This window comes from Nuphar pumila, chromosome 6, assembly GCF_984573655.1.
Source record: "Nuphar pumila chromosome 6, dmNupPumi1.hap1.1, whole genome shotgun sequence".
Lineage (NCBI taxonomy): Eukaryota > Viridiplantae > Streptophyta > Magnoliopsida > Nymphaeales > Nymphaeaceae > Nuphar > Nuphar pumila.
In genome coordinates, this window is record NC_143254.1 from 11,390,140 (window position 1) to 11,415,921 (window position 25,782).

Below are 25,782 nucleotides of genomic sequence, written 5' to 3' on the forward strand. Positions count from 1 at the left end.
TAACCTAGCTTTATATTGTTCTAGAGTTCCATCACTATTGGTTTCAACCTTAAAACCCATCTATATCCTATAGATTTTTTCTCTATGGGTAATAGATTTTTTCCCTATGGGTAATGAAGTTATTTTCCATGTTTTAGATTTTTCAAGAGCTTTAAGTTCTATATGCATTTCTTTAACCCATTATGGAAGATTTTTTGCTTCATTATAATGTGACGATTCATGATAGGAATGTAAAGTCATTAGGCATGACATATATTTTGGTGTTAATGTGTCATAAGATACAAACCTACTTGGTGGATTAGAGATACGATTAGATCTTCTAAGAGAGATTTCTTCTAATGACAAATTTTGTGAATATTTTTCTAAAGTATTTATTGAATACCTTTGCTCACGCCGAGAATATATTTATATGGGTTTATCAACAATATCATTATTTCTTATAGATGATTCTGCATTCTCATCAATTGAATGCACATTATCATCACCATTTTCATTATCATTCAAGGTATTATCCCCGATGTCATTCAAAGAGTCATCACAAGAAGTCAACTCTTCTTGTGGCAAGAGATCAAATAAAAAAGTATAATTTACTTCATTGTTTTCCTTGGTTCTCTCAAAACCATTTTCATTTTCCAAAAAGGTTACATATTTAGAAACATATAGTTTGTTACTCTTAGAGTCAAAGAGTCTATATCATTTTTTGTTTTCTCCACAACCCATGAATACACATTTAATGGCTTTCGAAAACAATTTCTCTCTTTTATGTAAGAGTATAAAACACTTACAACAAAAAATTCACAACCGCTTGAAATTGAGTGTTCTTTCAAATAATTTTTCATAAAGAGATGTATTTTGCAAGAATGATGTGGTCATTCTATTTATCAAATATGTTGATGCCAGAACGGCCTTGGCCCAAAAACTTTTTGGAATATCTTTAGAAATAAGTAGTGCCCTAATGGTTTCTATAATATGTCTATGTTTTTTTTCGGCTAATCCATTTTGTTGGGGAGTTCTAGGACATGACTTTTGGTGAAAAATCTTGTTTTGTTCTAGATAATTTTAAAACTCATTTGATAAGTATTCATCATCCGAATCGGATCTTTGAAATTGATTTTTGACAATCATATGAAATTTCATAAAAAAAGAGAACATATCGGATTTTTTGTTTTCTCCACAACCCATGAATACACATTTAATGGCTTTCGAAAACAATTTCTCTCTTTTATGTAAGAGTATAAAACACTTACAACAAAAAATTCACAACCGCTTGAAATTGAGTGTTCTTTCAAATAATTTTTCATAAAGAGATGTATTTTGCAAGAATGATGTGGTCATTCTATTTATCAAATATGTTGATGCCAGAACGGCCTTGGCCCAAAAACTTTTTGGAATATCTTTAGAAATAAGTAGTGCCCTAATGGTTTCTATAATATGTCTATGTTTTTTTTCGGCTAATCCATTTTGTTGGGGAGTTCTAGGACATGACTTTTGGTGAAAAATCTTGTTTTGTTCTAGATAATTTTAAAACTCATTTGATAAGTATTCATCATCCGAATCGGATCTTTGAAATTGATTTTTGACAATCATATGAAATTTCATAAAAAAAGAGAACATATCGGATTTAAAATTAAGGAAGTAGATTCATACATATCTAGTAAAATCATCGATAAAGATAACATAATATGAATATCCTCATTTTGATATGACGGAAGAAGATCTCCAAACATCCGAATGCACTAATTCAAAAGGTCTCTTAGAGACAAAACTTCTATTAGGAAAAGGAATGGATTTCATCTTTCCAAAGATACAATCTTTGCAAACTAAATTTTTTTCATTACAAAATTTTTTTTCAAAAGAAAGAAAATACATCTTTGAGTAGCTTGGGTGTCCAAGTCTTTTATGCCAAGTTTCAATATACTTATCTTTGACATAATTAAAAAAAAAAATGGAGAAAGATTTAGATAATTCATGGAGTAGAGATCGCCCCTCCTATGGCCTTGCCCAATCTGCTTCCCAGACCGAAGATCCTGCATGGAGCAACCTTTAGATGAGAAGGAAATTTCACATCCATGATCGAAAATTTATGAAACGGAAAGAAGGTTTACATTTAGTTGAGGAACAACCCTAACTTTTGGCACAAAAAAACTTTGAGAGGAATTTAAGGTTCCAATACTTTTAATTTACAAAGATGTTCCATTGGTAGTTGAAACATAGGAAGTTTTAGAGTTGGTGCATAAATCGGATAAACCATTCTTAGAGGGCCCCGAATCAAGGATCTAAGAAGACATACATAGAGGAGAAGATGAGGTTATCATGGCACCCGATGTAGATGGAGATTTGAGTAATGTTGGAAGTGCCTCCGATATAATTAAGCAAGTGAAAATGAATCTTTTCCTTTGATTGGTTCTTCCTTCCTTGGTGTGGCTTCTTTAACGGAACTCACTTTGTTCTTGAGGGTGTCATATAACTTGAGGCAATTGGGTCATATATGACCTGGTTCATGACAATGCTGACAAATAGCCTTCTTGTAGCCACCATTATAGTTATTTTGTCTCTCAAAGTGTGGAGGTTTGTAAGTTTTTACATGATTGTCGGGTTTAGACATGGCTAACACTTCATCTCTTCCTTTTATCATACCAAGTCGAGTCTCTTTTTAGCATATTTCGGCAACGGCGTCCTCCAAGGGAAGAGGCTTAGATTTATGAAGAGAAGATCTAACTTGTTCATATTTAGGCCTAAGCCCCTGCAAGAATTGGAAAAAGTGCACTTTTTCCATTTGCTTTTTTCTTAGTTCAACATCTTCACTAGCGACCCACTTGGGTTCAAGAAGAGATAATTCATCGCATAAGGAACAAAAAGTATTAAAGTAATCACGGACACTCATGTCCCTTTGTTTGATGGTACGTATTTTTTTTTAAGAAAGAATTGTCTTATAAGATCTTTTTGTGTATACGTACCTTTCATAAAAAACATGTCTCATTTGCCTTAACGGAACTTAACGATGTTGACACATATTTTGAGCTCAACATTGTTCATAAACCACGCAAGAATCTTTGCAATGTTTACTTTCTCAATCTTCTATCTTGAATCGATGGTTTTTAATGACTTTTATGCGAGCATTTCCTTATAAAACTTTTTTTTACCTCCTTCCAACTTGGTGACTTTGAGTTGAGGTTTCAGAATAGAGCTCATCACATGTCCCCAAAGCTTCTTGCCCTTGAGGTTATTTTTCATGGTGGATGCCCATATCATGTAATTGGTAACATTCAACTTGAAAAAGAGATCAATATTTTTCTCATTCTCCATTTTGACTCAGTAGATGAGGGAGGAGGGATTATGGAAGTGCATGAAAGAGCCCTTCCACTTGAGTTACCACAAGCACCATGATCCCCAAATGACGATCTTTCAATGGTCTCAAGAGACCAAAAGCACTATGGCTCCGATACCATGTAATGAAGTATGCAGAATTACAAGAACAAAGTGCAAAAGGCACAAACAAGTCCAAAAGTGGACAATAACAAAGGCACAATACAAGCACAAAAGTGCATTAGCAAAAGTCCACTATGGGACAATACAAAGTGCCTACAAAGGGCAACACCAACAAGTAAAAGAATATGATTTTATTAATAACATGTTTAAAAGCATTGAAGGAAATAGGGGAAACACCTCCCCTATTTATATACAACAAACCAAAGGGAGGCCATTGGGAGCTCCTTGGGGCCCCAATGACTCTATGGTAGGGATGGCAGTGGACCTGGGGAAAACGGGGCTCCGCCCCGGCTCGCCCCGTTTGGACTGGGATGAAGGGCATGAAATGAGGATGAAGGCAGAGATGAAGATTAAAATCCATCCCCATGCGGGGATGGACATACGCTTTCCCCCCGCCCCCGTCACGATCCCCGCCTTGCCCCACCTCGCCCCATCCCCAATCCTTCTAAAGGATGGCAATAGACCGAGGGGAAACGGGGACCCGCTCTGCCTCATCCCCGTTTGGACTGGGGATGGAGGGGGGATGGAGGTGGGGGTGGGGGTGGAGGTTAAAATCCATCCCTGTGCGGGGATGGAGGCGGGGGTGGAGGTTCGAATTTTGAGACGGGGCGAGGATGGAGACCTTGTCCCCCGTCCCCGCCCCGGTCCATTGCCATCCCTACTCTATGGAGTGGGGCCCCCAATGGCATAGAAATAAATAAAATAAAATAAAAAATAAATAAAATAAAAATATAGTTGTTTTTAATAAAAATATATTAGTTAAAAGAGGTCGGGGTAGGCCTAGGAAGACATGGATGGAGGTGATAGGAAAGGATATGAATGCTTTGAACCTCACCGAGGACATGGCATTGGATAGAAATGAATGGAGGAGAAGGATTCATGTGGAAGACCCAGAATGATTTTCTTTGTTGGTTCATATCGCCGACCCCAATTGTTTTGGGATGAAGGCGTAGTTGTTGTTGTTGTTGTTGTTATTGTTGTTGTATAGTTGTTTTTAATAAAAAAAACTATAATTACGTGTGAAAAGACTAAAATGCCTCTATCGGGCAAACTAATAAAATACAGATTATATATATACATACATACATATTTTAACATATCGCCAGCAACCAGACTTTTCACGAATGAACCAAACACATCGAGATGGACTGCCACTATGTACGAGAGGAGTACCTACATAGCACCATTGATCTTCCCTATGTTACTTCAGAATATCAATTGGCAGACTTCATCACCAAACCTCTTGTTGCTCCTAGATTTCACTTTCTTTTAGGCAAACTTTCGATTATCCAACCGTAAGTTTGAGAGGGAGTATTAAAAATATAAATATATATATAATATATATATATATATTTGTATATAACTAGGATAGTAACTAGGTTAGTTTAGTTAGGTTTCTTTTTGTTTTTTAGTTAGGATGAGACTAGTCAACCCATAGAGTCATTGGGAGTCCAACGGCTTGGACCCCCCAACAACTCTCCCTTTTGGAGCTCCAACTTTCTGTATAAATAGGGGGCAAAACCCCCAGAATATGTATGCTCAATAAAATATTATTTTTATCCCTTGTGTTTGCCCCTTTAGTGGGTGTTTGTGTGTGAGCCATCTTGTGGCTTGTGTGTGTTCTCTTGGTGCTTTGGTGAAACTCTTTTGAGTGTTCACATTATTGTTCTTGGTGAACATCTTGTTTCCTTTCACATAACAACCATCCACTAAGCTTTGGTTAAATCCAAAATCTGATCAGGTTTCAGGTGTTCCAAATGCAAGATGAGATAACATGTCAATATATTGTTAAGGCATTCAATCCAAAACTTCATGGACAATCTATATGGGGTGCCATCAATCAGATTTTGCCCTCCCTTGCCAGCAACACAAACATGAGTAGCATAAAGGGGTGTGTGTGTGTTGCTAAGATCAATTGTATCTACAATCGATTAGATTTTTTTATTTTTTTTAGTATATCTAATCCTACATATGTGATCTAGATGGTTTGTTTAGTAGGAACCAGGTTTCAGACATGACTTTGTGATATGTAAGCAATATTTCCAAGAGTGATAAAAACTGAAGGCTCACAAATGTACCAAATTTTTAAGACTCATAAGAACATATTTTACATTGGAAAAATATGATTCAAGGTGTGATCCTTATGAACATATCTATGAGGTCAGTGAGTTGATACAACTTGCAATTATGACTTCCCAACTAGATTGTACAAACAATATGTTGGAAAAATATGATCCAAGGTATGATCCCTATGAACACATCTATGAGGTCAGATTGAGTTTATACAACTCGCAACTATGACTTCCAACTAGATTGTACACTACATACATGTGCTTAAAAAAACGTGTAGGTGTTAGCTTAATTTGAACTTACAGGTACATTGTGTATAGCTTAGCAAAAAGCATTCAATGGCTCATATAACTAAAACTTGATGATAAAAGAATCAAGCCCCACACTGAGTATAGAAACAATGATAATCACATTTAATAGTTTAGATTAAGCAAAAAATACTTCAACTATATTTTTTGAGGTGATTAGAACAGTTAAGAGATAAAACTGTTTAAGAGAAACTAATTTCAATATGTGTGTATGTAATTATGTATGTATCAGGAAAGCACTTTGATTCATAATCCTTATTTCAGAGAAGCCAGCTGGCCAGTTTCATATGTTCAGGTATTTCATTTTCTGTTATCCAGCACAAGAACTCCAGCCAACCCAACCATTTACAGGCATTTCAATCCATATGATCTTAGGTTGTAGTTGGTCAGCTGACCAGTTTAGCAAGTTTCTACATTAGATTTTTCGTTTTCTGCACTGCAGGGAACCAATACTTATAGTCAAAGGTCTGCCACCTAGGGAGTGTATGAAGCAGATACTAGCCTCATAAAACCCTGTAGTTGAAGAAACTATGTGGCTACAAGATGTTTTCCTACAAGCTAGCTCAGTAATCACCAGTGTTGTGAAAAGCGTTGAGGCGTAGCGAGGCGCTCCACCAAAAACTGAGGCTAGGCATAAAGCGTAAGCCTCAAAAAAATTTTGAAAACTTAAAAAAAACTATAAAAAATATCTAAAATTACAAATAAATAAAAAATGCTTTATTGATGAAGTGACAACCAACAAAAAATAAAAAATCTCAAAAAAATACTGAAAAAATATGAGATTAACATGTAAAAGTAACATTAATGCAACAACTTGATCTACGTAAGTATCTAAGAAATAAAACATGAGCATTCATACCATGGATTTAGAATCTACCTTCATGATTGAAACTGCTTAATATCGCAACGATGACATAGTGGTAGGACCACAGCTATGATGTCAAGTACCGCCAATTGGCCACATATATTCTACTCTCCTAAGCCCATTCAATCGGCATTGCTCCCAAGTCACCTAATTCTGCACTTTAAGACTCCCACCCTCACCAGAACACCAAAATTTTCTTTTCTTCTACCATGAGTAAATTGCAGATTGATCTTCTACCATTTTTCTTGGGGGTTTTCTGCTATTTCTCCTAGTAGTGCAGGGCACAACTACAGGCAAGAGAGACAGCGTGCAAGTCACATTCATAGAATGAGTCCTAAAACAAAAAAATCTCCAATCTCAGCCACAACGTATTCATTTAGAATCCTCGTTTTCAAGAAAAGAGGCATGAACTAGATCGCATCAACGATCAAGCATGAAAAACAAACAAACGCAGGCAATCAAATTACAGCATTCAAGGCATCACAAATTACAAAACCAAAAAACAGTGTGTGTGTGTGTGTGTGTGTGTGTGTGTGGGGGGGGGGGGGGGGGGGGGGGAGGGGAGATCTCGCTTTGTGAGAGAAATTCATAACGTCACACATCAATTCAACAAAAAAAAGAGAGGCCAGGGCAACCCCTGGATCGAAGGCTGAATTTCAGACATCGAGAGCATCAATCCATACCAAAATCGAAGAGAAGATACAGAAACCCTCGAATCAAAAGCTGATTTCCCCAAACTCAAATCAAGAACATTAAATCCACACCAAATCAAAGAGAAGACCACGAAACCCTAGAGTTTCCCTTCAATTCTTCGCAGGTGCGCAAAGAGAACCCTAACTCCAACCGATAGCATTCGCTCGAATCCGAATTTTACAGAACAACAAGCCGTTTCGATCCATCGAAAAAGAAGTTGAGGACGGGATTTGAAACGATCGATCGAAGAACTCAACCCTTTCCAAAAAAACTCCAAAAGGGGGGGGGGGGGGGGGGGGACGAAATACCTTTCTCGATGTACGCCATTTGACGATGGAAGCAACGCTTCTTCGATTCAATGCTCTCTGCAGAGAAGACACTCCAAAGGAACAAAGAAGACGATCCAAAAATTAGGGTCGGGGGCCCTTTGTTTAAACCCTAATTTCCCTCATTTGACCAAAGGCCCTGAGGCGTATACGCCTCATCTTGAGGCGCGCCTCGCATCAGAGCTTTTACGCTTTATACATGTGCCTCAAAGCATAAATCCCCTCGACTTGAGGCGAGGCGCGCTTTTTGCGCCTTGAAGCACGTTTTTAATAACATTGGTAATCACAAAAAAACGCAAGTGCATGTGCGTGCAAGCACACACACATCTACACAGGTGGAAAGTGCAAGGAAGTCATAGGTAGGAATAAGGTTGTAAGTATTGTATTCTTACCCATATCGGTCGGGCCCATAGTAACACCATATCGTATCGTAAACGTATTGTAATTTTTAATAAAAAAATTCAAAAAATCCAAAAAAGAAAAGAAATACTTAGCAAAAATTCTAAAAAAATCATATTGTATGAAACAATAATGAATTGCACAAAATACAACTATAAAATCACATATGAAATATTTATGTCTCTATGAGATGCATAATACATCATCAAACATCAACTAATATAGAATCATAGATAATATTGCATGTATATCTCACAAGAACTATGTCACATGGGTGCGGGTGCGGGTGCGGGTGCGGGTGCGGGTGCGACACGGGTGCGGCGCAATTTCAAAAATTTTGGACACGGGGACTCGGCTATATATATATTAAAATATATATATATAAGACTCGGTCAAAGTTGTGCCCATTAGGGGACAGGTGATGAGTTGTGAAGGCATTCTGTACACTTTCTTCATACAGGAATAATTCACTTTTGGGCACTTTCTTCATACACTGTAATAATTCACTTTCTTCATACAGGAAAAAACCACAAAAACTTGAGTTGTGCCCATTCTGTACTTAAAACTTGAAAGTGTACAGGTTTTTTAGTTGTGATGGGTTTTTTTCCTTACAGCTGTAGCCCAGAAAATTTCAAAAAAAAAATCAAAAAAAAAAAAATCCAAAAAATGGACCAAAATGACCCTGGGTGCGTTGACCACACCCAGGGTCGGGTTGACCGAGTCCGAGCCGCACCCGTGTCCGCACCCATGTCGGTGCGTGTCGACGCGGGTGCGGCGACCTTGGAGCCGAGTCCGTGTGACATAGCACAAGAACAATGCAAACTATTAAATATCTTGCAATTAAGAACATGACACAAGATCATATTTTCATATTATATAAACAAAAACAAAAACAAAATAACCAAGTTTATGAACAATTAAGTGTTAAATAACCAAGTTTTTTTAATAAAAAATTAATAATCATAATCATCTATATCATCAATATCTTCTTCTTCTTCTTCTTCTTCTTCTTTTTCTCTTCCTTCTTCGACATCCACATCATCTCCAAGATACCTGGTGTTTTCATCATCTACCTCTTGTACTCCTTCCACATTAATCCACTGAATGTTCTCCTCATTCAAAAAAATTCTGCTTCTTCAAGTCATGCATCTAATTCATCAAAATATTTCAAACTGATGGGATAGAATTGCTCTTTGTGCCTCTTTCATGATAACTTTTCGATTTTCCTAAAAAGATGAGATGAAAAAATTAAAATTAGTTGGGTTTTGAATGATATAAAAAAAACTTTAAATAAACACATGAAAATAATAAACTAACTTTATAATTTTATATACCTTTGCCTCAATCGTAAGTTGTAGCAAACATAGACGAAGTCATTGAGCCTTTTGTGATTCAATCTATTTCTTCTTTTCGTATGGATTTGATAAAAAACACTTTAGTTTCTCTTGCATTCACTTGCACTACATGTTTGGCTAAGAATGTGAATAACAAAAGCTCTCAAATTTGGAACATCACTTTTAAACCTTGCTCACCTGCTGTCTGAAAAAAAAACAAGAAAATGAGAAATCAATAACATAATAACAAATACAATAAATAAATTACCTGAACGCATCGTGACACGGTTTCGCACTGCTACAGGTCTCCCCATATCATACAATGCATTATTATAAGTTTTCATTTCCTTATGAATTTGATCTTAAACGTTATAATCAGGTTTCAACCTTTTGATGCAATCCAAAAGTCTCTTGTTGACTTTTCTATCCATTTTAAATGTAGGGGAGTATCTAAATGCAGGATTTAAATAATATGTTGCAGCATGAAGAGGTTGATGAAGTTACCTAGTCCATCTATGATCAATGATGTTTCATAGAGGTATGTACAATTTTTTCTTCTCCAAATTATCTCTAAGGATCTCTTTTGCCTTATCCATGGCCTCATAGAGATAACCCATAGCTGGTCTATCAACCAAACGAAGAACTTTCACCCAAGTATAGTTATTCTCAACTTCACGCATGAATCTTAGAATTTACTTCTGAATACAATATCTACAATTTATCTGGGTTTTCTTTTTTGTACATGGGGATATGCATTCCACTCATCTGATGAAAATATTTTTTAGTGCAACTCTATTCTTTACTGGACTTTGTAATGTCAAAAAAATTGTAGCAAATCTAGTAACTACACTATGAGTCTACGAATCAACTTAGCACCAACTGTGTACTTTCTCGTTGGGCTCAAAACCCATGCATGATTGTAAATAAATTTAGTAATTTATTGGCAGCATTCAACTGTTTGCTTTACCTCATCCATGCTACCGATGTCCTCAAACATGAGGTCTATGCAATGGGTAGCAGACAGGGTCTAAAAGAATGACCCAAAATTTTCTGCCAATTCTTTACCTGTTGTCTTATAATTTGTTGCATTATCAGTAATAAATTGCACAATATTTTGAGGTTCAACCTCTTGCATAACCTGATCAAAAACTCTGAACAATAAATGTGTTGTCTTGGGTGTATCAGACAGATCAATTGACTTCAAAAATATAATTCCTTTGGGGCAATATAAAAGAAAATTTAAAAAAAGTTCTTGACTTTCTATCTGTTCACCCATCTGCCATGATGTTACACCTAATTTCTCTCAATTGCGCCTCATATCATCACAATATGCCTTCACTTCTTTCACATTAGCATCTAAAACTTTTTATCTCTCAATGCATGATATGAAGGCATTTTATATTCCGGCCCGATATTGGTTATGACATCTACCATGACCTGAAACTAAAAGAAATTTGTTGCATTAAAAAGAATGCATGCATCATAGAACCATCTCCCAAACGTGGCATCGACCTGATCAACTAAATACTGAGAAGACATAACAGTACGAATGTCGGGTTGTGCCCCAAGGGTAGTCCTAGGAGGGAAAAAACTCCTAATAGAGCCTCTAGCCCTACCTCTTCTTCTTTCTCCTTCTCTTCTTTTTGTACCCGCGACGACAATACAAATGACACTAACCACACCTTTCTCCTTCCCTATAAAACTTCCTACTTCTGATAATATGCTACAGGTTATAGGATCGAAGTAGGGAGCTCATCTTCGTAATACACATCCTCTAAGAGCTCCATATGTCCCATTTATGCCTCATTCATCTCTCTTTCTTGTTTTTTTCTCTCATATCATCAAGTAATTGTTAGCATTGTCATTTCACGACATCCAACAATTTTCTTGGTGTGCATGCTTGTGTATTATGATGTGTCCTGGCTAAATGATGCTTCGACCGAGAGATATCACCCAAAATAACAGTATGACAACAGTTGCACTCGATTTTAAATCGATTTTTACTCATTATTTGAGTGCCCCATTGTCACGTCAGATCATTTGATGTCATCTTCTCCCAAAAAAGCTCAATAAGAAGCAAAGAATAGGGTTTTTTACCTTAACCCACTTCCTTGAGTGGAAAAATAGTGAAAATGCACTATTGAGAAAATCGCAAAAGCCTTCTCCCTTGCGCACCAATAAGCCCCCAAATTGATCTCATGGCTCTTAGGGTGCGTGGGTTCCCTTCTAACAGCCTCTAAAGAAATGTAGAAGTCGACTCTCGAGAGGTCTTTAAAACCCAAAACTTAAAAATTGAGTTTTGGGTCTTTTTTAAGTGCGCTAGATCTGTATCATACGATACGACACGATACAAGGGTGTATCGTACGGTACGACACGATACACCTGATACAGGCATGATACACACTCGTATCGCAATATGGGTGTGTATTGCATCACAAAACCCAAAAGTAACGATATGTATCGTATGGTACGATACTTATAACATTGGGTAGGATGGTCAAGATGATACTTTGGCCAGGGACATGGTTTTTGTGTATCTCAATTATTCATCCCTTGACATTTACTTATATAGCTTTAGGGTCTGTTTGCATGTAAAGGAAAAGGGAAGTTTTACGGGTAAATGCATGGGCACTCGTGCCATTTCCGAGGGCACACAATGCAACACAAATGTGGGAGTTATTTTCCTCGCGGAAAGCAGCCCCCATTTTACACACTGGACCCCTTTCCACAGATTCAGTTCTCGTGGGTGATGGTATGATTCCTTTTCCGTGAAAGAAGGTGCCACTTTTGTGACAAGCAAACACACCCTTACACTCAAGTGATTCTTTTCTCTTTTGGACCTTAAGAAGTTGTACTTATGCAAAGATATGCTTTCTTGTTCATTCTATGCTCCACTTCTTGAATAAAATCTTCTATTTTCACTAAAAGAAAACAAGCTTTAGTGCTTGGAACAATAAAACTCACATGATACATATTTACAAGCATGCTTTTGTACAGTAAAGGAAACTGAGCAAAATGACTCTTCATGAAAGGCAAACATGATATTGAGAATTCAAGAAAATATGTGAAGTATTCTTGTAAATTAGACTTTGAACAGTAATTGAGGGCACTCACATATACATGTGGAGTTATATTGAAGTGATCTATCACAGCTTCAAACATTTCATTTGAAAATTTCAACATATATTCGGAAATGTGTCCTTTAATTTAGATTTTAGTAGCCAATTGCATATTCTACAAAAAAATTCAATAACAAAAATTAAGTATTGCAAAAATTCATGCCAACCCAATTTCAAAACTTATAGAAGGTACTGAATCAATGAGAATCCCTAACCTCAACAAAAGCATTTACTGAAAAATTTGTACATTGATAACACAACAATGGAGCTGAGGTATTTCAATAAGACATGCAACCAAGACCTGGGTATCTAAGTACATCAAATTTTACTGAAAAAATGCACATTGAGAACACAGCAGTGGAGTCTAGTTATCATAATAAGATACGCAAACAAGACCTTGGAAAGAAAAATTACCATGTTCTTTGTACCAGTTTGATGTTAATCTTTCATCGTTAGAACCAACACACGTATGAAATGAGGGCAGACGGGCAGGATCTGCATATGATAATGCACTAAGTAAATAAGTTTGGAAAATACAATATAACTAAAATGAAAAAAAATTGTAACATACAAAAAAGAAAATAAAGTCATGGTTTATCTCACTCAAGGGAAAAAATAGACGAACAATAGAATGGTTACGCTGCTTGTGTCTTTAGTTCTTTTTATTTGAGTAGGAATGATACATGAACCCCAAAATAAAATATTTTTTTACCATTCTGTTTCATTTTTAAATTCAAAATCCAAAGAAGTGTTGTCACATTGCAGAAGTGTAACAACACTTTAAAAATAATGATCACGGTAGTGCTACAAAAAACTCTGGGATTTACACATGCATAGAATAATCAAACTTTAAGCCGAAAGTTGGGTGACCACTGTGAAAATGTCTATGAAGAGATAATACGCATACAAGCACAAATACTTTACAAAAGATGTGCACGAAGGCACTCACACAACACTTGAACAACTACGCACAAATGCGTAAAAATAGCAAACATGCACTAAGGCATGTATTTCAATAAAAAAAGAGAATGCTTGAGATTCTCAAGCTTAACAAATACAAGGGGAGAACACCCCTATTTATACATGCAAGAGGAGCCACATGGGGGGCTCCCAAAGGAGTCGTTGGGGAGCCCCCAACGACTCTATTGGGAGGCCCCAAAGGTGGTGCGATTTTCAATATTGAAAAACAAAAAGAAAAATAAGAATAAAGAAAAAATAAAAAGAAATTACAAGCAATATTCCAAGAGGAATATGCGCAAAAGGTGAAATTACAGAAATACCCTTTTCGGGTATTATGAATGAAATATATATATATATATATACATAGAGATACGTATACATACATACATAGTATATATTATATGTATCTCTATATATATATAAATATATATATATATATATGTGTACAATGATGATTTTGAATTACATTTTAACACCCCCCCTCAAACTTACGGTGCGATAACCGCAAGTTTGCCAAGAAGAAAGTGAAATCTGAGCGAGCAAAGTGCCTTAGTAAAGAAGTCTGTCAGTTGATATTCAGACGTCACGTACGGTAGATCAATGACCTTCTTCAAGTATTCTTCCCTGACATAGTGGCAATCCATCTCTATGTACTTTGTTCGCTCATGAAAAGTGTGATTCTTGGCAATATAAATTGCACTCTTGTTGTCGCAGCATAATTTTGTTGGTTCTTTAATGACAACTCTCATATCTTCTAAAAGGCGTCGAATTCATACAATTTTCATGGTAGTGGACGCCATGGCTTTATATTCTGCTTCTGTGGAAGACAGAAAGACTTTCTGTTGCTTTTTACATCGCCAAGAAATCAGTGACTCACCTAGAAAGACACAAAAGCCAGTGGTGGAGTGACGGTTATTAGGGTCACCTCCCCAATCTGAGTCAGTACAACAACAACAACAACAACAACAACAACAACTACGCCTTCATCCCAAAACAATTGGGGTCAGCGATATGAACCAAAAAAGAAATTCATTTTGGGTCTTCCACATGAATCCTTTTCCTCCAATCATTTCTATCCAATGCCATGTCCTCGGTGAGGTTCAAAGCATTCATATCCTTTCCTATCATCTCCATCCAAGTCTTCCTAGGCCTACCCCGACCTCTTTTAACTAATATATTTTCACATTTCTCCAACCTTCTAACTGGAGCATCATTAGGCCTTCACCGAATATGTCCAAACCACCGTAAACGATTCTCTCGCATCTTATTTTCAATGGGTGCAACACCTACCTTCTTACGTATCTCCTCGTTCCGAATCTTATCTTTTATTGTATTTCCACACATCTATCTAAGCATCCGCATCTCAGCTACACTCATTTTTTGAATATGATGTCTCTTGGTAGCCCAACATTCCGTACCATATAGTAAAACGGGTCTAATAGTCGTCCTATAAAACTTTCCCTTCAACCGCAATGGCATTCTACGATCGCACAACACTCCAGTTGCACTTTTCCATTTCATCCACCCAACCTTTATCCTATGATTTACATCTCCATCAATTTCTCCATACTTTTGAATGATGGATCTCAAATATTTGAAATAATCATTCACCGGTATTTCTTGCTCACCAAGCTTCACTACACTCCCATCACTACTTCGTTGCTTACTAAACCGACATTCCATATATTCAGTCTTACTCTTACTCAACTTAAAACCTCTAGCTTCCAATGTATGTCTCCATAATTCTAACTTAGCATTAACCCCAGCTCTAGACTCATCAATCAAAACAATATCATCAGCAAACAACATACACCATGGTACATTTTCTTGAATTGATCTCGTAAGCTCATCCATCACTATCGCAAATAGGAAAGGGCTTAAAGCAGATCCTTGATGTAACCCAACCGTTATCGGAAAATTGGTTGTCACCCCTCCACAAGTGCGGACATTGGTTACTACTCCTTCATACATATCTTTAATTATACTAATGTACTTGAGAGAAACAACTTTCTTCATCATTGTCCACCAGAGAACGTCCCTAGGTACTCTATCGTATGCCTTCTCTAAATCAATAAAAACCATATGCAAATCTTTGTTCCTCTCTCTATATCTTTCAATAAGTTGTCTAAGAAGATGTATAGCTTCCATAGTTGATCTTCCAAGCATAAAACCAAATTGATTCTCTGATATCATGACAACCTTCCTCAACCTAGACTCAATCACCCTCTCCCAAAGTTTCATAGTATGACTCATGAGTTTTATACCACGATAGTTTATGCAATCTTGTATATCACCCTTATTCTTATATAAAGGCACCAAAGTACTCTTCCTCCACTCATTACGCATCTTATTTGTTCCCCAAATCAAGTTAAAAAGATTTGTCAACCATTCTAAACATTTATCTCCCAAGCATTTTCAAGCCTCGATAGGTATACCATCTGGGCCAACTGCCCTTCTTGATTTCATTTTCTTCAAAGCCTCTGCAATTTCTTTCTTTTGAATCTTGCGCATGAAGTCACGATTAATCTCATGAAAAGGAATGGAGAAGTCTCCAAGATCTTGAGCATGACTATCATTAAATAGCTTATCAAAATAATCTTTCCATCTCTCCTTAATCTCCTCATCTTTGACTAAAACCCTTTGCGTTTCATCTTTGATACATCTAACCATACCCAAATCCTTCGATTTCCTATCTCTCATCTTTGCAAGCTTATAAATATCCTTCTCGCCTTCTTTGGTATCCAACTTGTCATAAACCTCCTTATATACCTTAGCCCTCGCGTTTCGAACAACTTTTTTAGCTTCCTTCTTTGCTATCATATACTTCTCCAAATTCTCATTATCACGACTGTTACTTAGATTTCTATAACACTCTATTTTAACCTTAATAGCTAATTTGACATCCTCGTTCCACCATGATGTATCCTTACCTAGTGGTGCACCGCCTTTAGACTCACCCAATACCTCCTTAGCCACTTTTCTCATGCCACCCGCTATCTTATTCCACATTGATTTTGAATCCTCCTCGAGACACCAATCAGCTTCCTTAACTACAGCTCTACAAACATTCCTTCTTTAGCTCCTTTCAGTGCCCACCACTTAATTCTAGGATCTATCCTATGTCTATCCCTTTTGCGGCATTGTCTAATTCTAAGATCTAAAATTAAGACTCTATGTTGTGTAGCTACACTTTCTCCCGGTATAACCTTACAATCGATGCAACAACCCCTATCTCTCTTTCTAAGTAGGAAAAAATCTATCTGACTCGTATTAACCCCACTTTTAAATGTTACTAGGTGAGTCAGTATAAGCAATTAACTTTAATTCAAAAAAAGAGGATAAAAATACACTCTTATTTATTGTTCTCTTTAGATATCTGATGATGCGAAGAACAACACTCATATGAACGCTTGTGGGAGCATGCTGAAACTGACTGGCTATGTGAATAGCATGTGACAAATCAGGTCGAGTGATGCTAAGGTACATCAATAAGCCTACCAATTGTCTGTAAGGAGTAGGGTCAGTTAGAGGAACCCCATCATCAATCTTCATTTTTTAGCCCACTATTTCAGAAGTTTCGCAGATTTTGTCATCAAAAATTTCTGACCTGTCAATAATCTCACAAGCAAGTTTAGATTGAGATAGAAAATAATCACGTGGAGAATAAACAACTTCAATTCCAAGAAAATATGTCAGAAATCCTAAATTTGACATCTCATATTTCAAAGTCAAGACGGACTTAATATCCTTGACTCCTTAAACATCATCACATGTGATTAATATATCATCAACATAAAGTAATAATATCACAATCCCTGCATCAGATTTTCTAGTAAATAAAGCAGTATCAGTATAACAAGAATAAAAACCATTTTCGAGCATTACACTGTTAAGTCTATCATACCAGGCTTTAGGAGCCTGTTTCAAACCATAAAGAGCTTTTTGAAGGCAAAGAACTTTATCATTAGGAATTTTCATGCCTGGTGGGGCATCCATATAAACTTTTTCGTTAAGATCACCATTTAAAAAAGCATTTTTCACATCCATTTGAAAAATGTTCCAGTTTTTTATAGACGCAATAGTGATAAGACATCTAATTGTAACCATTTGAGCTACAGGAGCAAAAGTTTCTTCATAATCAATATCATATTCTTGGGCATACCCTTTTGCGACTAATCGAGCTTTGTATCTTTCCAGAAATCCATCGCTCTTAGTCTTAACCTTAAATACCCAACGACAACCTATAGTTTTCTTTCCAATAGGTAGAGTTTGGAGTTCCCAGTTTTCAACTTTCCTAAGAGCATTGAGTTCGTTTTGCATGACTTCTTGCCATTCTATACATTTTTTAGCTTCCTCAAAATTCCTTGATTCAAAGTAAGAATGAATAGCGCTAAGACAAGCCCTATATCTAGGTGAAAACCAGAGTTACTGGAAGCGCCTAGGGTAATGGGGAAGCGTGCTTCCCTGATACGTGCTTTGGAAGCGCGAAACGTCGCACTTTCGAAACGCGTGGGAAAGCGTCCTCCTTTTTTGGGAAGCGCGCTTCCCTTTTATGGGAAACGCGGTTCCCATTTATGGGAAGCGCGCTTCCCCATTTTTTCATTTTTTTGCTTCCCCCTCGCTTTCGGTTCGCTTCCTAGGTCACTTTCGAGACGGTTCGTAATTTTCTTCTAAGTGGTCACATGCTTCCCGCTTCCTACATTTTTTAAAGTGCCTCGCTTTCCGTATCGCTTCCCGCTCCTGCTTCCTCGACTGGTAACTCTGGTGAAAACAAATCAAAAGAGACAAATCGAATTGGAGGTCTCTTATTCCTTTCAGATCTTCTGTGATCATGAGTAAAAGCAGACTCACTAAATTGATCAATAGCACTTCTGAAAGTGTCTCGATTTCTACGATAATAGGTTATTGGGTCACTTGAAATTCTACCTTGTTGGATATTGGATGAGTTAAATTCATCAATATCTACTCCATTTTCCCCATCATGGTTTGATGATACTTCATCATCACTAGACATATCATCATTACTAGTCAATAAGTCAAATAAGGAATAGTCAACATTTTCTTGGTGGGAGACATTTTTTTCAAAGCCGCTCTAATTTTCTAAAAATGTCACATTTCTTGAGACATATAACTTATCATTTCTAGAATCATAACATCGAAACCATGTTTGAGTTTCGGAATATCCAAGAAAGGCGCAAGGAATAGCCTTAGGAGAGAGTTTGTCATTCTTATCTGTAAGTATAAAACGCTTACAACCAAAGACTCGTAACCTATTATAATTAGGTTCCATTTTATGTAATGCTTCAAAATGAGAGATCTTTCAAAAATTCCTAGATGATAAGCGATTTATAAGATACACCGAAGCAAGGGTTGCCTCGGCCCAAAAAATTTTAAGAATATTTTGGGATATAAGAAGGGTTCTAGTGGTCTTAATGATGTATCTATGTTTCCTTTCGACCAACCCATTTTGTTGAGGGGGTTTAGGACAGGACCTTTTGTGAACAATACCACTATCCTCAAGATATTTCTTGAATTCATTAGAGAGATATTCTCCTCCAGAATCACTTCTAAATATCTTTATGTTACTGTTGAATTGATTCATAATCATAACATGAAGAGATTTAAAACACGAAAATACTTCATACTTATACTTGAGAAAATAAATCCATGAATATCTAAAAAAGTCATCCAAAAAAATTACATAATAAGAAAAACCTCCTTTTGAAACAACTGGTGCAGGTCCCCAAACATCTGAATGAACAATTTCGAAAGGTTTAGAAGAGAACATAGTTTTTTGCTTAAAAGGTAAACTTCGCATTTTTTCCATAATACAATCATTGCAAGAAAATGAACTTTTACAAAGATCTTTTGCAAAATGTAAGTAAGACAACTTGGTGACGTTAGGATGACCAAGTCTTTTATGCCACACATTAATATCTTTGTGTCGGACAACATTACAAAAAAAAATTGAAACTTGAAGAGAGTCCATATAGTATAAGTCTCACTTCCTAAAGCCTCACCCAATCAATTTCCCAGACCGGCGATCCTGTATGCAATATTTATCAAAAGAAAATTTAATATCGCAACCATGGTCCGAGAGTTGAGAAACAGAAAGAAGGTTTAAGTTTAGCTTAGGTATAAATCTAATTTTTGGAACAAAAAAATCTTGAGTTTCAAAATTACATATGCCTTTAATCTCAAGAGAAGTTTCATCTGCATTGGAAACAAAAGATGGGAAAATATTTTTTGAATAATCGGAAAGAGAATATATGTTTGGGGACATATGAAAAGATGCACCGGAGTCCAAAAGCCAAGAAACTTTACCTGGAGGAAAAGAGGTAGACATGGCGGAGCCGGAGGTAGCTCCCTTGAGGAGAGGTTGAAGAGCTTCCACTATTTGATTTAGTGAAAGAGATCCACTTGAAAATGTCTCATCCTTTTGCGGTATACCGGTGGTGGTCATGGCTAGAAGTCTCTTCCATTTAGGGCATATGGGTTTAATATGCCCCGGTTCTTATAAAAATGGCAAAAAAATTGCTATAGTCCTTCTTTCCTCCTTGCCCACTATTTCCTCCTTGATTTTGTGGTTTAAAGTGAGAAGGACGATAGGTTTTTACATTGTTTTCAGGTCTTGATACGACATTGACCCCATCATTTTCTTCATAATTAGAATGAACGGCAAGAACATTTGATCCTTGTTTACTTATACTCATACGAGTCTCTTCACCACTTAATTTGGTGAGAACATCCTCAAGAGAAGGAGTAAAAGAAGATAAAAGAGACGACCTTATTTGCTCAAATTCGAGCCTTAGCTCATTCAAAAAATTGAAGAACCGATTTTCTTCAAGTTGTTTGTGATGGAGTTCAATTGCTTCTCCACTCCATTTTGGCTCGAGCATAGCAAGCTCATCCCAAATAGAAGAAAGGTCGGCGAAATATTCTCTAATAGTCATATCGCCTTGTTGAAGAGTAAGAGTCTTCTTTTGAAGGTAGTACTTATGGGATAGATCCCTTGAGGTATACATTTTTTCAAGATAATGCTATGCTTCCAAAGCTTTCTTGAACTTGATAATATTGGCATTAATCTTGGTTTCAACCGACGAAAAAATCCAAGAAAGAATCTTAAAATTCTTCATTGTCCATTCGTCATGTTTCTTGGAGTAATCTTCAAGCGCTTTGGTTCTTTCATCTCCTTCAAGAATCTTGATTTCTCCATCTTTTACAATAGTAATTTTAGGTTCGGGTTTCGGGATTGTGCCTTGAACATAACCCCATAAACCCTTCCCTTTTATGTGAGCCTCCATGTTCCTGACACAAACATGATAGTTGGAACCATTTAGTTTAAAGCTGAGAGCAAAGGAGGACTCTTTTTCGCCCATTCGAGAGAAAAAATAGAGAGAGAAATACGAACCAAAAAGATATCTCTAAGTTGAACTTGCGAAAGATTCTTCTAAAATATTGGAGAAGCAAGATCCACTACTTCAATCTTCAAAAACACCGAAGGCACACTTTTCGAGGCACTCGAAAAATAAAGAATTCCATGATCCTCTATCACCAACTTGGCTTTGATGCCATGTGAAAATGTCTATGAAGAGATAATACGCATACAAGCACAAATACTTTACAAAAGATGTGCACGAAGGCACTCACACAACACTTGAACAACTACGCACAAATGCGTAAAAATAGCAAACATGCACTAAGGCATGTATTTCAATAAAAAAAGAAAATACTTGAGACTCTCAAGCTTAACAAATACAAGGGGAGAACACCCCTATTTATACATGCAAGAGGAGCCACATGGAGGGCTCCCAAAGGAGTCGTTGGGGAGCCCCCAACGACTCTATTGGGAGGCTCCCAAGGTGGTGCGATTTCCAATCTTGAAAAACAAAAAGAAAAATAAGAATAAAGAAAAAATAAAAAGAAATTACAAGCAATAGTCCAAGGGGAATATGCGCAAAAGGTGAAATTACAGAAATACCCTTTTCGGGTATTATGAATGAAATATATGTATATATATATATATATATTTATTTATTTATATACATAGAGATACGTATACATACATACATAGTATATATGTATATCTCTCTCTCTCTCTCTCTCTCTCTCTCTCTCTCTCTCTCTCTATATATATATATATATATATATATATATATATATATATATATATATATATATATATATGTGTGTACAATGATGATTTTGAATTACATTTTAACAACCACAACACTAGAAGAACGAAAAGAAGATCAACTCTTTTCTTTTCATTGGAGTGTTCATTCAGAAAGAAATACATCAACCAGGTGAAAATATTTTATAACACAACCATAGGATATACTACAATCAACCATCAATATGGCTCAATCCGACGGAAGCAAAAGCAAGAGCCCTGTCCTGCTGAAAGGTCAAAATTCAGTTTGTCATGTTTTGCTTAACATCTCAAGCTATGAAGTCCACCAAAGATACAAAGAGACTTTTCATGTTTCTCTTGAAAATAATCTCAAACTTGTAGACTGAACCACCATCACCTAACAAGCTAGAATTGCAATGAAGTCTGACTCTTTAAATAAAATCTAACATCTAAACAGCATAAAAGGACAATGTGAGGTAACCTTGTTCACATTTTTTCATGAAAAAACATTTACCTTCAGGTAGTAAAAATCCTTTGCTCAATGCAGGTCTCTCATATGGTGCGACCTGCAGAACATCAAATGTTGATTAGCAAAGTTGAGTTCCTTGACCCAAATGGCTATATGCACTATAAGAATAAGAAAACAAGGAGAAACAACAAAATTGTGAATCACATCCGTGTAAGCTCTGGAAAAAGATGAAATCATGTCTTATATCGTGCACTTTCAGATCAGAAGCTATATGAATCAATACTTGACTAAGGGACCAACTTTACACATGATAAGGAATTAGTGCCCAATCATTAAATCTTTCCTCCTCACTATCACAAAATACAAGTAAAAGAAACAAGCTCATGTAACATACAGCAATATATAGGAATGTTATGCCTCAAATAAATCATGAGTACGATCAACTTAATAAGCAGATAATGTTTATGAACAAGATAAAAGCTAAACTATACTTAAGGTTGATTTGCATAGCACTAAAATAAATTGATCTTGAACCATGAGAACAAGAATCACATGGACAACCCAAACATATCGACCATGTGCTGAACCAAGATAAATGTTTCAAGAAAAAGCTCAAAAATTCATTAAAAATTTTATTTTTATAGATCTGAATTGCATTACAAGGTGTAGGAATTAAGAAAATTAGTAAGAAAAGGGTTAAATCACTGATTTTTTGCAAAACAATGTAGCAATGGAATTCAAGAAACACATGCACATCATAATTCTTCCATCACAGCAGCAGTGCTGCACCCTCCAGAGTTAACTTTGTATATGCCAAAGAGTATTGATGATTGATTAGCAGGACTCCCAGTTGCAGGGGATAGGCAGTTCCCTTACCCAGATAGTTTTACCAAGCCTCACACTCAAACATATTAAGCACAACATGGGAGACCATATTCCAAACATTAATGTGAACCAGATGTTACTCACTGCCAAATGCCTGAAGCTGATTGTAACTCGTCAGGAAATTGGGAAAATGTGGATGGGTCGTCAGATTACCAATTCATTCCTTAAACCTCCAACGATCCTAACTTGTTAAATTTGATGCAGGGGTACCTTGGTGGAAAAATCATTTGCTTCAAGAAAAGCACGAAACCCTTCGGATTTTAGTGACATTAACATATTTTTTATCTTTAAATCAGGGCCATCTGACAACAATTTAAGAGTGTCATGCACACTTCTTGAGAGATTAAAAGTTGTGATTCTTCATTCTCGCGATGGCTTTTTTCTCTTTCAATTTTCTTTTCTTCCCTTCATTGCAATTAAAAACCTTCTCTTTTTAAGGAAAACAAGAAAACAAGCGAGAGATTAGTAAGCAAAATACTAAAATTTAGTTCTTTTATAAAATACTGACACCAAACCTTCCCTTAGGACGGCAAGATTTGGCTAGTAACTATTAAAGCTTCTAATATATATATATATATATATATATATATATATATATATATATATATAGAGAGAGAGAGAGAGAGAGAGACGCCCACATAAGAAAGTTTGATAAATAACTAAATTTCCTACGGGAAATAACGAGTCCACATTGATTCAGACATTAAAGTGCAAAATCTAAAAGTATCAGCAAAGAACCAGCAAAAAGGCGGTCACCAACAATGGAGAACGAGATAAACTGGTAAACCCTACAGAAAGTGATTATTTCTACCTGGTTGTGACATGGCTATTGCAAAGTTAGGCACGGTAGTGACAGAAACAAAGCCAAAGAAAACTAGCAAAAGAAGAAATGCAACTGAAATAGGAGAATTCGAACAAACCAATGCAATTTTTTAACGTGACTATGCAAAGTTGGAGGCCAAAACCAACAATCCGATAAACACCAACAACCAAAGACTAAATAAACCAATAGGATTTCACAAGAAAATATGCTCTCCCTGGTTATGACGTGAATATACGAAGTTGGTCATGGAAAGAACAAAAACAGAGGCGGAAAATCAAGAGAGAAAATAAACCGACATCAAGGAAACAAGAGAATCGATGAGGAAACAATGGAAAAGGGAGAGTGCTTACGATTTCCTCGGAGATTATGCAGAGGTCGCCATGGTTGATCCCTCTTCTGGTGAACTCGAGGGCAGCATAGCCAGCTGCAACGCCACCCCCAAGAATGACGTACACAAACGCTCTACCCATCTCGGTGATGAGAGAGAGAGAGGAAGAAAGAACACTGTTTTAAATCCACGAAAATATTTCTCCACCACACGCACGCATATTACTTGCGGTCGACGGTAGCTCTATATAATATATAAAGAGAGTAATGCATCCCACGTACTAGAAATCTTTTAAGTTGTATCTTTTCAATTAAACCTTACGGATGTTGCTCAACATACTTTATTTGATAGGAATCATGCTTAAAATTTTGATACACTGTGAGCCGTTGATTTTTAAAAATCTTAAAAAACCTACATGTATGCTATAATCACATTATCCAAAACTTGTGTTCTATTAAATAATGCTTGCAGATTATATCTAAAGGGTCTGATCAACAAAAAAAAGTTAAGAAAATTGAAAATCTAAAACTTTTATTAGGTAGGAGTAGGTACTCAGGGAGCACTTTATCATTACCATTTTATATATATATATATTACCCTTACAATCCATTATATCCAATTTTAACCTTGCATGGGTTTATATTTAATACAATTTAGTGTACCTACAATCTAGTTTGAATCTCAAGATGCAAGTTGTTTTGACACAATCTAACCTCTCGGCATGCTCGATTTATTAGGAATTCACTATTGGATCATATTTTTTTATTAAAAAATATGTTTTTATGAGTTGAAAAAAATGATACTTTCATAGCCATGATTTTTAGATCACCAGAAAAACCTATATACAGGTCAAAATCCAATCATCTAAAAACCAATTTTCACTAAACAAAACATGTAGATCACATATATAGTGTTAGATGTGAAAAAAAAAACTAAACAAAGGCGTTCCACCTCATTTAAGAGGTCGATTACAACTGCAATAAATTCAATTGTAGCAAATCCTCTCTCTCTCTCTCTCTCTCTCTCTCTCTCTCTATATATATATATATATATATATATATATATATAAAGAGAAAGGAGACCATCCAACTAAATAAATGTACAAACCTTCTCAACTACTTTCAAAAATCACCTGTGGCTAATCTGATCACACAGGTGATCTCCATGATAAAAAAAACCAAGAACAAGCTATTGGATAGAATGTTTGCGTATATAAGATTTTAGAATGTTCTTGTTTTAAATTTTTGAAGTTTTCTAGATCATGAAGATCACACATATATACATAGAGAGAGAGAGAGAGAGAGTTAATATTCGGTGCACCAACAAAACTATTGAGGAAAAATCACTTGCTTTTTTCATATTTTTAGACTTTTATAGATAGGACTTTATGGATGTGATGTACAGGGTATATTCAATAAAAAAATGTGTTTTAAGTAATGTGATTATAACATGCAAATGGGTTTGTAGAGGGCTTAAAAAAGAATGACCCACAATGTATCAAAGTTTTACAATTCAAAAAGTCATATTTTTACATTGAAAAAATACTATAAAAAAATTGATACTTAGCAAACCGACTATG

At 36.1% G+C, this 25,782-nt stretch overlaps 1 pseudogene across 1 annotated transcript in view; it reads right to left on the reverse strand.

Moving 5' to 3' along the window:
• Positions 1–24,347, reverse strand: part of LOC149833957 (monodehydroascorbate reductase 4, peroxisomal-like) — a 51,343-nt pseudogene extending 26,996 nt beyond the window's left edge. The window contains exons 1-3 of the transcript XR_016432735.1: positions 24,226–24,347; positions 22,213–22,264; positions 13,019–13,099 (exon numbers count right to left, since the gene is read on the reverse strand). The product of XR_016432735.1 is annotated as a monodehydroascorbate reductase 4, peroxisomal-like (transcript). The remainder of the gene's footprint in view (positions 1–13,018; positions 13,100–22,212; positions 22,265–24,225) is intronic.
• Between the last annotated feature and the right edge of the window lie 1,435 nt (positions 24,348–25,782).